Genomic DNA, 11,845 nt, shown 5'->3' with positions numbered 1-11,845 from the left:
TCAACTTGAAGTTGCTGCTGTTTCTTTTTCAGGCTCCTTGCAGTGGCTATTAGCCGGCGCTTAAAGCGCTCCTGCTCAAGAGGTTCCTCCGGCATGATAAAATCCTCGTTGCCGAGGCTCACCTCCTCCTCGGAGAGCGGAAAATAATTACTGTCCTTCGAGTCTTCGTTTGTGGCCTGTTCATCAGGGCTAACTTGCCCATCTTCCCGATCGTCCTGTTCGGCAGTTTGTTCGTTGGGATCTTCTCTGTCTTCGGCACCGTCCGGAGTGTTATCGTCTCCTGTGACGGTGTTGCTGTCTTTGCTGCGGCGTGATTTAGAGCGGCACCGCTGACGCCGGCGCTTTGTTTGTATCTCAGGAGGTTTATCCTCAACTGGATCTTCCTTGTCATCGCCGCTATTCTCTTTTGGTGCATCCACCATGTATACATCATACGAGGAAGTGGCAGTCCAACGTCCGGTAAACGGTGGATTTTTGGCCTCTTCTTCTCCGGCATCGTCGTCCATATCGTCGATGTCTTCGGAGCCGTAATCGAGCGTGTCAGTTAAGTCCTTGACAGTGGCTATGAAGTGGGCGGTGGGTGGGAAACAAAATTCTCCGTCATCACCCTCTAGTTCGAACCGGATATAATTCGGCTGTGAGTCCCCCACTAAGTATAGATTTTTTTGATGATCTTAGCACGTCGCCCAAGGGCGAGTCCTGGAAGATGTCCACGGAGCTGAATTCAATGATCGATGACCGATCAAGCTCGACGTACGCGGACGCACAAGGTTCGGAACCTGTAGCTGGAGACGAGTCCATGGTTCCGGTGACACAGGTGTCACTTGAAGTTAGGTCTGTGTGTGGCTCCAACGTCGCTGAGTCTGCGGCTTCTGTGGCGGGGTTGAGCTTCCCGTCCTCGGATGGCGCGCTCTGTTCCGGATCTAAGGCTAGAGCAGTTAAAGGCGCAATTTCCAGGGTGTGGTCCGATGACAGATTTACGTCAGGTTCATCGTGGTGGCAGGGAGCGGCTGCCGTGGTATCAAATCCGTAGAAGACCAAGTCTCCGCGGATATCCGCGACATAGTTCAAGCTTCCAAATCTGACTTGATGGCCAGGGGCGTAGCTTTCGATCTGCTCCAAATGGCCAATCGAGTTGGCCCGTAGTGCGAAGCCGCCGAATACGAAGATTTGTCCGGGGAGGAAGACTTCCCCTTGGATAGCATCGTTATAGATGATCGAAGGAGCCATCAAAACCTTTTGACAACGGCACAGTGGAACTCTCAATGAAAGCACCAATGTCAGTGTCAAAACCGGCGGATCTCGGGTAGGGGGTCCCGAACTGTGCGTCTAAGGTCGATGGTAACAGGAGACAAGGGACACAATGTTTACCCAGGTTCGGGCCCTCTCTATGGAGGTAATACCCTACTTCCTGCTTGATTGATTTTGATGAATATGAGTATTACAAGAGTTGATCTACCACGAGATCGTAATTGCTAAAACCCTAGAAGTCTAGCCTGTATGACTATGATTGTATCTCTCTCTTCTACGGACTAAGCCCTCCGGTTTATATAGACACTAGAGGGGTCTAGGGTTACATAAGGTCGGTTACAAAGAAAGGAATCTCCATATTTGGTCGCCAAGCTTGCCTTCCACGCCAAGGTGAGTCCCATCCGGACACGGGAGAAAGTCTTCGGTCTTCGTATCTTCACAGCCCATCAGTCCGGCCCATGTCTAACAGGTCGGATGCCCGAGGACCCCTTAGTCCAGGACTCCCTCACCCCTCCACCCACTCTTCATTCATGGAGAGAGCCATCAGAACATGCCTACACTTCCATCATACATTTTCTGAGAGAGAACCACCTACTCATGTGTTGAGGTCAAGATATCCCATTCCAACCATATGAATCTTGACCTCTAGCCTTCTCGAAGTTGCTTTCCACTCAAATCATCTTTCCACCAAATCCAAATCTGTGAGAGAGAGTTGAGTGTTGGGGAGACTATAATTTGAAGCACAAGAGCAAGGAGTTCATCATCAACACACCATCTATTACCTTTTGGAGAGTGGTGTCTCCTAGATTGGTTAGGTGTCACTTGGGAGCCTCCATCAAGATTGTGGAGTTGAACCAAGGAGTTTGTACGGGCAAGGAGATCGCCTACTTCGTGAAGATCTACCCTAGTGAGGCAAGTCCTTCGTGGGCGATGGCCATGGTGGGATAGACAAGGTTGCTTCTTCATGGACCCTTCGTGGGTGGAGCCCTCCATGGACTCGCGCAACCGTTACCCTTCGTGGGTTGAAGTCTCCATCAACGTGGATGTACGATAGCACCACATATCGGAACCACGCCAAAAATCTCCGTGTCTACATTGCGTTTGTGAAAGTTCTAGTGATCGACTAGAGGGGGGGTGAATAGGCGATTTTTATGAAAGTCTTCAAAACATGGGAGTTTCGAAGACAAACAATAGAAATGAACCTATTGACATGCAGCGGAAGGTAGACTACACTAGGCAAGCCATAGTCAAGTATTCAATGAAGTGAAAGCACGGAGACTAATAGCAGCTAGGTAGTATGGATCAGGATGGAAGACAGTATGAAGCCAAACAACAATAGTCGTCACACAGTGAAGTCAAACAGATAATGCAAGCAGACAATGACTTCACGAAGACAAACTGTAAGTAAAGAGAGGGAGAAGATAGAACCAGTTGCTTGGTGAGGACAGGAATTTGTTGGACAAGTTCAAGTTGCTGTGACAACTGTACGTCTGGTTAGGGAGGCTGAGATTTAACTCAGAAGACCGCGTCTTCACCTTATTCCCCTTGAGCTAAGGACAATTAGTCCTCACCCAATCACTCTGGTAAGTCTTCAAGGTAGACTTCCGAACCTTCACAGACTTCGTTCACCGGCAATCCACAATGACTCTTGGATGCTCAGAACGCGACGCCTAACCGGCTGGAGGATCCACAGTCCTCAAGTGTAACAAGTCTTCAGATCACGCGGACAGAAAGACTTCAGTGATGCCAAACACTCTTTGGGCTCTGGGTGGTTTGGGCTTTGTCCTCGCAAGGATCTCTCTCTCAAATGCTTCGGAGGTGGGTTGCTCTCAAACGACAAAAGCCGTGCACTATCTCTGAGCAGCCACCAATTTATGGTGTAGGGGTGGGCTATTTATAGCCAGGAGGCAACCCGACCTGATATGTCCGAAATGACCCTGGGTCACTAAGGAACTGACACGTGTTCCAACGGTCAGATTTCAAACACACGCGGCAGCTTGACTTGGGCTACAAGTAAAGCTGACTTATCCGACTCTGGATAAGATTTTCTCTCATTGTCTTCGCTCAAAGACATAGGATTTGGTTGAGCATCACTTCAGTCACTCTGACTTTGTTCACTTGGACCCCACTTAACAGTGCGGTGGTTCCTATGACTCAACAAAGAAGAAAAGGAAACTACAAAACAACTAAGTCTTCGCGCTCCATAGTCTTCATGCGATGTCTTCTCATGTCATAGACTTCAATGTGAATATATTCATAGACCACCATTGTCTTCAATGTCTTCACACATTTTTAGGGGTCATCTCCGGTAGGTAAACCAATCAATGAGGGACTACTACCTGTGTCATCCTGCAATTCTCACAAACACATTAGTCCCTCAACCAGGTTTGTCGTCAATACTCCAAAACCAACTAGGGGTGGCACTAGTTGCACTTACAATCTCCCCCTTTTTGGTGATTGATGACAAACTGGTTGAAGTTTTCAACGGGGATAAAAGTATGTGAAAGTGTAAGGGTTAAGGTATTGTCTTCATAAGTAGCAAAAGGCTCCCCCTGAAGATGTGCATATAAGTATTTTGCTTTTGAATGCAAATGCACATGGCATGTTGTACTTGTGGAGACCCTCTTTAACTTAAGAAGACAATTCACCATGCATGAAAAGGTATAACGAAGATAATGACATGCATAATGAAAAAATGGACGTCTGCGAATGACTTCATGCGGAATTTATCATCGCATCACAAAATAGCAGAAAATGTAGCAGACGACCATCAAGTTTAAGTGTTACAACCCAAAGAACCAAATGTATCAAAAGCGAGAGTTGTAAACACTTGGCAAAATATAAAGCAACCACCCATATGGACCTGCTTGAAGACTATCAACTCATATGCTTCTCCCCCTTTTGTCAGTAAGGACCAAAAAGGTTTGAAGACATAGAGCCTCTACTCGTTCCCATGAGGAGTAGGACAAGGTGCAGGGTCGACGTTGGTGTCCGGTGGTGCAGAAGAACTTGGCGCAGTGTCGATACGCGCTGAAGTTGTAGTTGGTGAAGTAGCATCATCTTCGTCATCACTGACTCTGGCATTGACAGTGGCCACCGAGGAGGAGTGCTCAGAGTCTTCGAGTGAGGGAGTCCGATGCAAGACAGCGTTCCTGGGAGGAGTGGAATCAAATTTGAATCTCTCTGTGAAGCCATCTTGTTGAAGATCATCTTCAGGGCTCATCAATGTCAGACTCTTCCACGACAGCCGACAGGTTTCATGAGTGACAAATGCATTCTTGGTGGCAAGGTTGCGAATGCGATTAACATCCACCAAGAGGCTTTGCATCTGACGCTTCCAGTCATGATGTTTATCCTGTTTCTGATGCAGAGCGACGAGAAGCTCTCGGTCATTGAGAACACGAGATCGCTTTCGAGGCCTTTGAGCAATGGTACTCTGAGTGGGTTCAGTATGGGCACGATGAAGTGCACGTGTATTTCCAGCCAGAGGATAAACTCGAGTTGCAGCAAGAACTCCTTCAATAGGTTGAGTGAAACTTTGACGATCGACATTGTGAAGATAAATTGGCTCCTTGGCAGGCTCTGGGTATATGGCTTCGACAGACATATCAACCTCCGGCAAGAAGATAATATGGTTGCACGCAGAGGGCTGATAGTTTGATAGCAAAGTGAAGCTTGATGAGGCGCATTACCCATGGAGCATAAAACTTCAGACCAAATAGATCAGAGCCGGATGCTGTAAGTTGCCTGATGAAGAAATCCTGAGCATTGAAGTTGATGCCATTGAGGATATAGAAAACCAATGTCTTCATTGCTCCTTCAAGCTTCGCTGCTGGAGAATGTCCTTTGACAGGCCATAGAGTTCGCCTGATGATGTGATAGATGGTGCGGGGTAGATACTCTAGGTCTTCAACAAAGAATTCCGTTGGATATTCAGCATCTCTAGGCAGTGGTTTCATCATACTCAGCATTTGGCTCATATTCGGCTCAGGCTTCTGGAAGATGCTCTCTAATGCATTGTGGTGAAGCTAACAACCAGGTTCATAGAGTTCACCTGGAGTGGGCAAGGCAGTAAGCTCAATAATATCAAGAGCTTTGGCTTCGTGGTGTACATTGCCTGTCATCCACTCAAGGACCCAAGTCTTTGGATCCCTGTTCTAGCCACGAATGTGAAGAGTTGCATAGAATTGTAACAGAAGCTCTTCATTCCAATTTTCTTTGTCGGTCACAAACTGTAGAAGGCCAGCATCTCTAAAGCAGTCAAGGGCTTCTTCCAAACAGGGCAGGCCAGCAATGGCTTCGCAGTCTAGATGCATGTGGGGAAAGATGCGCCCTTGATTGTATAGGACACAAGAATAGTAACTGCGCTGCTGATAGCTCCAGAACCGATCAGATGAAATTCTTGGCTTGGTGTAGGGGTTCTTAGCACTATCAAAGAAGGTGTTGTGTGCCTTGAAGCCATTAACATTGAACGATCCGGGCGAAGATGCAGTACCTGGAAACCTTGGCAACCTTGGTTTAGGCTTCTGGACCTGAGGCCCGTGCTCCACATGATAGTCAAATTGTGGTCCGGGAGCAGGAGGAGGAACCAGAATAGGCCATCGAACCATGACAGGTTGGCCGCGATCAAATGCCAGCTCAATAGTGTGAGGTATTGGAGGTGGTACAGGAGCATTTGCATTGACATGGGCTTCAAGCTGCACAATGGCTTCAGGTGCTATAGCGGCTTCAGGTGCAAACATTAGCTTCTGGCACAACATTCACTTCAGACACCCAATTAGCTTCAGCCATGACAACGTCATTTGCTTCAGTATTGGTGTTGGTGGCCGCCTCTGTATTTTCAACCTCCTCTTGAGTAGCTGGAGGGTCGGGCATAGACTCGTTCTCCTCAAGAACAACTTCTTGGTTGGAAGGGGGTGTTGCAGCGCGCTCTACTTCTTCACGGGGTTCTTGATGTTCTTCGGCTGATGCAACCGGTATGTCTTCAGCAGCTTTGGCTTCAGACTCAGAGACGTTCACAGTTGGAGTGGCTTCAGGAAACACTTGTTGTGCCACTGAGTTGTTTTGCACTTCTCCTTCTGGAACGCTCGGCAGAGCGACTTGTGGCCTTGGTCCTTTGCGAAGCCTGCGGAATGCGGGCGACACATTTGGAGAGGGAGTTGGCTGTACCACATAGTTGTCGTCGTCAAGCACCGGAGTGGTGACTTGAGGTGGTGGAGTACTTGGCGATTCTTCTTGACGGGGGGAGTCTTGAGGGCGATCTGCCCATGAATCATCCTGAGCAATTTGCGTCAGGGGACGGCCAATGCTAATGAGTTCGCTGTTCGTGAGAACAAGCGATGATACCATTTGGTGCTCTATTTGAGGAAGGACTTCATCATCATTTACATTGTCTTGGGGACCAATGTCTTCAGCTGCGGTGGGGTCAACAGCGGGAACTTCAGCTTCAGGAGCCTCTGTGAAAGCAGGCTCGTGAAGTACTAGCTGACGCTCTTGGTGTTCGGATGCAGGACGAGCAACAGAGATGGGCTCGACAACAAGGGGCTCTGTGGGAGCAGCCCGATCTTTCTTCGAAGACTTCGTCTTCCTCTTCTTGGTCTGTGGTGCATCATCAGTAGTGTTCTTGTTCTTGCGCTTTCTGGCTTCGGCCTCAGCTGCCCTTGTCTTCTTCAGTTCAGAAGTAGCTGTGGGGGCCTTAGGCTTCGTGCCTGTCATGCTGGCAGGGAAGACAATGCGAGGTGCTTCCCGCCCTGATGCTTTAGCTTGAGCCACAGCAGGCTTCTTCTTTTTGGCAGCCATCTTGGGGTCGATGCCAGGACGCCCAAGTGCCTTGCGCTTCTCAGCTTCATTGTGAGCTTGAACACATTTTTCAGCGGAGATCTTCATACGTTCTCTTGATCCTTTTGCTGCTTCACGTTTCTGTTGAAACTGCTCTTTGAGGTCATGCATCATCTGCTTGAAGTTTTGAACGTCAGCCACGCTGAGCTTGGCCATGTGCTTCTTGAACTAAGCCTTCTCATAGTCAATTTTGTTCTTCAGTTCAACGATTTTCTGAGCCAGAGCCAGCTCATTTGCAATGGCACTGTGAAAAGAGACACTGATGCCAATGGGAAGCTCAAGATCATCGATGCTGATGCTTGGATTTTCAAACCACTCATCAATGAAGTTATTCAAGATTTCCACAGCGAAGAGGGGCAGATCGTTGAAGATCTCCGCCTCTTGCTTGCTCTTTATCAGCAGCTCAAGAGCATCCTCACCAAGATCTTCGTCACTTGATAGATCAATGGCTTCATTCTCGTTCCTCAGAACGGCAGCTGGAGTCAGTGCTTGCCCAGAATTATGGATGGGCATCTTCTTGGGCTTCTCTGTCTTCTTGGAGACACGAGAAAGATCTTCAGATTGCATACTGGATGCAGGAGGAGCAGTTGCCAATGGCTTCGCACGCTAAGCGCTTGGTGCAGCAGCTGGCCTTGAAGCCTTAGCTTTCTTCTGCTTTTGTGGCTTGGGTGGAGCAGGCGCTTCATCAGAATCAGCGTCATCCGCAGATTGATCCACAGTGGCCCTCTGAGAGGCGATGTAGGAGAGGAAACCATCAAAGTTGTCGAAGGGGCCGATGACATTGGGATTGGCATCACGTGTGCCATCAGCCCGAGGAGCAGAAGAACTTGGATTGAAGTTGCATCCGAGACTCTTCTTGTTCTTTACTGCAGAATCCTTGGCAAACTTGTAGTTGCGCTTGAACAAATTGTCGTCACGACACCATAACAGAGACGATGGGTCGGCATTTTCAGGCTGTGGTCGTCGGACCATGCAAGGATAGAACCCTTGAGCAATGGCTTCGGACTTGGACTTGGGTTGAAGATTTTTGTATAAGATATCTCCCCAAGGTCGCTTGATGGCATTCTTCTCAGCATACTCAGCAGTGACGAATTTGTACTTGAACCATTCCTCAGCCCAATATCTTCGAATCCATTGGATTCGAGTCTTGCGTTCACCATAGGTTTCTTTAGGGTCTGTCTTGTACATTTCATATAGATCAGGTGACAAATCTTTGGATGTATTCCCACGGCGCTGTCTGCCGCCCTTTCTTGCTGACTTTTCTGTGGCCATGAAGTTCAAACTGGATGGCTTCAAAGCTTGCAAAGGCTTCCGTCTGTTGGTCAGACAAGAACTGGCTTCGGGATAATTGATGTGACGCTGTAAGAATTCTGCAAATGAATGCAGACTATGAGAACCAAGGGATTCTCCCATGGACATGTACCTGTGACAGCATTAGAGGTGCGAGGGAAAGGGAAGAGGTCATATGCATTCTCAGAAGATTTTGAAGATAAATCAGTTTGAAGACATTGACCTCATAGCGCGAAGATATTCACTTATTTGGTGAGAGTTGGTTCCAGATTTGTACGAATCCAAGAATAGGTACAAGTGAGGAATCTAACTTGTTGTGAAGCATAAGTGAATATACTAGGCATGATATGAGATGCAGAACAGGATAGATTCAATTTTGTAGGCATAGAAACCACTTTTGGTGGAGAAGGATGAATCTATCGGATCAAAAAGGCAGTAGAAAGTAAGATTTATTTACCACACGAAGAACTGCTAGACGGAGCGGAGTGGGAGGCCGAGCAATTCAATCTCCCGTGCCCTAACTTGGCGACGGAAGACACCAACAGCGGCGGCGGAGGAGACGAGGTCCGCGGCCGGCGTCGGTGAGGTCGCGGCAGCTAAGCGCTTCGTCGCCGGTGTCGTCAAAAGCTAGCGGTGGCGCTAGGGTTTGTGCGAGGTGGCGAGGTGGGAGAAGGATTTTGACCGTGATGTGATGGGTATTTATAAGGAAAGAGACAGCACAACGCAATTACGCAAGTGCCCCTGGCGGTTCACATCTGAAGGACACGTGGCAAACATGCAACACATTGGAAGTTGTTCCATGTTCCCACGCACGCCTGTACTGTCGGGTGGTCGTTCCGGCTTCTCCGGGTTTCAGGCAATAAGGATATAGCAATTAAAATAGATTCAACTTTTGTCTTTGTATCTTCTGCTGACAAGGACGCGGAGAAGACATTCGACAATTTCAATAGAATGCATATGATTTGGATAGATAGAATTTTGAGGTAGAAGCATAGAAGAGGTTAGGGTCCGATCACATTCACTTACATCAAAAGATTCAAGCAAGAAGACATAGCTATAAGTGAATGCTGTAGAGGACAGAACACATATATGTATATATATATGTATATATATATATATATATATCAGAATGAGACCAAATCAACATTGTGAAGATAAACATGAAGTCAAATTAGTGTGGAAGACAAATCAAATGCGAATACTTAGCAAATGTAACGCCAAATGAAACACTCCAAACAAATTGGTGGTGGTGTTACCCGCCGTATAGGAAGTATTAGACCCAGACACGGCGCACAATTATCGTCGCGCTCCGAAGTCGAATTCCGCATTAATGTATTCACACTCAGAGTGTAAGTCTTCATTGATTGAAGATATACGTTACTTTGTGTGTTGCACATCTAAGTCATCAATATGCATAAGTGTTAGGATGTGTGTCCGATCACAGGACATTTGAGGATTCCAAGATATTTAGCTCACACCGCAACTTGGAAAACCTTTTCTCATCCAAGGGCTTTTGAAGATATCTGCCAATTGCTCTTCAGTGTTGACATGAATGATATCAATATCTTCCTTCATGACATGATCTATGAGAAAGTGATGACGAATTTCAATGTGCTTTGTCTTTGAGTGCTGAACTGGGTTGTTGGCAATCTTGATGGCGCTTTCATTGTCGTAGTAGAGTGGCACATGTTTCAGATGGACACCATAGTCCTTGAGAGTTTGCTTCATCCAGAGAAGCTGAGCACAGCAAGATCCAGCAGCAATAGATTCAGCAGTGGAGAGAGATACACAGTTCTGCTTCTTTGAAGACCAATAGACAAGTGATCGTCCCATAAAGTGACATGTGCCTGATGTAGACTTGCGATCAACCTTGTCACCAGCATAATCAACATCTGAGAATCCAACTAGATCAAACTCTGAGCCCTTTGGATACCATAATCCTAGTGTTGGGGTGTAAGCCAAATATCGAAGAATTTGCTTCACAGCTAAGTGATGCGATTCCTTTGGTGCAGCTTGGAATCAGGCACACATGCAAACACTAAGCATGATATCTGGCCTAGATGCACATAAATAAAGTAAAGAACCAATCATGGAGCGGTATACCTTTTGATCTAACTCTTTACCATTGGTGTCGGGACTCAGATGGCTCTTGGTTGGCATTGGCGTCATGTAACCTTTGCAGTCTTGCATTCCAAACTTCTTCAGGCAGTCTTTGAGGTATTTCTCTTGAGATATGAAGATGTCGTTGCTTTAGTGATGAATTTGAAGACCAAGGAAGAACTTCAGCTCACCCATCATGGACATCTGATATTGCTCTTGCATCATGTGTCCAAACTCATCACTGTATCTCTTGTCAGTGCAGCCGAAGATAATGTCATCCACATAGATTTGGCACACAAACAGTTCTCCATCATATGTCTTCGTGAAGAGTGTAGGATCTAGAGAACCAGGTTTGAAGCCTTTGCTCTTCAGGAAGTCTTTGAGTGTGTCATACCAAGCACGAGGGGCTTGTTTGAGGCGATACAATGCCTTGTTGAGCTTGTATACCATATCAGGATGTTTTGGATCTTCAAAGCCAGGTGGTTGTGCAACATACACTTCTTCTTCAATCTTGCCATTGAGAAAGGCACTCTTCACATCCATTTGGTACAGAAGTATGTTCTGATGGTTGGCATAGGCTAGCAGTATGCGAATGGCTTCAAGCCTAGCCACCGGAGCAAATGTTTCATCGAAGTCAATTCCTTCAACTTGAGTGTATTGCTACCTCTTGAGCACTGCGTTGGTTTTCCCTTGAAGAGGAAAGGGTGATGCAGCAAAGTAGCGTAATTATTTCCCTCGGTTTTTGAGAACCAAGGTATCAATCCAGTAGGAGGCTACACACGAGTCCCTCACACCTACACAAACAAATAAATCCTCACAACCAACGCGATAAGGGGTTGTCAATCCCTACACGGTCACTTACGAGAGTGAGATCTGATAGATATGATAAGATAATATTTTTGGTATTTTTGTGATAAAGATGCAAAGTAAAATAAAAGGCAACGAAAATAGCTAAGTGTTGGAAGATTAATATGATGGAGAATAGACCCGGGGGCCATAGGTTTCACTAGTGGCTTCTCTCGAGAGCATAAGTATTTACGGTGGGTGAACAAATTACTGTTGAGCAATTGACAGAATTAAGCACAGTTATGGGAATATCTAGGCATGATCATGTATATAGGCATCACGTCCGAGACAAGTAGACCGACTCCTGCTTGCATCTACTACTATTACTCCACACATCGACCGCTATCCAGCATGCATCTAGAGTATTAAGTTCATAAGAACAGAGTAACGCTTTAAGCAAGATGACATGATGTAGAGGGATAAACTCATGCAATATGATATAAACCCCATCTTGTTATCCTCGATGGCAACAATACAATACGTGCCTTGCTGCCCCTACTGTCACTGGGAAAGGACACCA

The sequence above is a fragment of the Triticum aestivum genome, chromosome 1D (genome assembly GCF_018294505.1).
Source record: "Triticum aestivum cultivar Chinese Spring chromosome 1D, IWGSC CS RefSeq v2.1, whole genome shotgun sequence".
Classification (NCBI taxonomy): domain Eukaryota; kingdom Viridiplantae; phylum Streptophyta; class Magnoliopsida; order Poales; family Poaceae; genus Triticum; species Triticum aestivum.
The sequence above is the reverse complement of the archived record's forward strand: the minus strand, read 5'-3'. Positions refer to the sequence as shown.